Source organism: Myotis davidii, unplaced genomic scaffold, assembly GCF_000327345.1.
Source record: "Myotis davidii unplaced genomic scaffold, ASM32734v1 scaffold523, whole genome shotgun sequence".
Classification (NCBI taxonomy): Eukaryota; Metazoa; Chordata; class Mammalia; order Chiroptera; family Vespertilionidae; genus Myotis; species Myotis davidii.
Window position 1 is genome coordinate 410778 of NW_006295054.1, and position 1059 is coordinate 411836.

Genomic DNA, 1059 nt, shown 5'->3' on the forward strand with positions numbered 1-1059 from the left:
ATCTTTCTTCTATCATTGACAGTCCCTCTAGGTTGTGGGCTGCTTGCCTGTGTTCCTGAGAAGCATCTACGGTACCAGTCTATAGAGTGTGTTTTCTTTAGTGAATTACCGGTATGTTTACCGGTAATAAACTTGCACTGTTTTATGTATATGTTTGATTACATACAGCCTTGTGACAGTTTTCCTGCATGTCATAAGCATTTGAATATAAATTAAAATGTTAAAATCAAATCTGATATTGTTTTACCTTTTATTTGGTGTGTGGAAGGTGTGCGGAAGAGGGGGTAGTCTTATACGGCGAGTATATAACAAACTCTGTATTTTGAGTGGAAATGTTAGGGGGTCGTCTTATACGCCCAGTCGTCTTATACGCCGGCAAATACGGTACTTTAACTCTCCTTTTATCAGAGGACAAAACAGAAGGATTCTGAATTGGAAGAATAGTTTAAGTCCCGGAATGCTATTACTTTAAAGCAGTGGTTCTCAAGCTTCTGGCTCTTTAAATACAGTTCCTCATGTTGTGACCCAACCATAAAATTATTTTCGTTGCTACTTCATAACTGTAATGTTGCTACTGTTATGAATCGTAATGTAAATATCTGATATGCAGGATGGTCTTAGGCGACCCCTGTGAAAGGGTCGTTTGACCGCCAAAGGGGTCGCGACCCACACTTAGTCTAGCTTTGCAGATTTTGTAAAGTGACAGTGTAGAATAAACAGACCTCCGTGCCAAGGTCTAGGACAAAATTTTGTAGATTAGGAAGGTAATAAAGAGTACCATGTAAGACCTAAAAGCTCGGACAGTTTGACCAACTTGGTTCTAAATCCCAGCTTCCATACTCGAAAGCTGTGTGATGTGGAAATGACTTAGCTACTCTGAACCTTAGTTATTGTTTTAAATGCAAAATTAGTAATAAAGCTGCTAAGAAGGCAAATTAAGTAACAACTGGTATGTAATGTACCTAGAGCAAAGCACATGCTTTGTATGTAATGTACCTAGAGCAAAGCACAAATTAAAGTAACATTTGGTATGTAATGTACCTAGAGCAAAGCACATGC

General features: G+C 38.6%; 1 protein-coding gene across 1 annotated transcript in view; it reads right to left on the bottom strand.

Moving 5' to 3' along the window:
* LOC102768838 (chromosome unknown open reading frame, human C12orf66) overlaps positions 1-1059 on the bottom strand; it is a 21389-nt gene that overhangs the window by 20063 nt on the left and 267 nt on the right. The window lies entirely within an intron of this gene.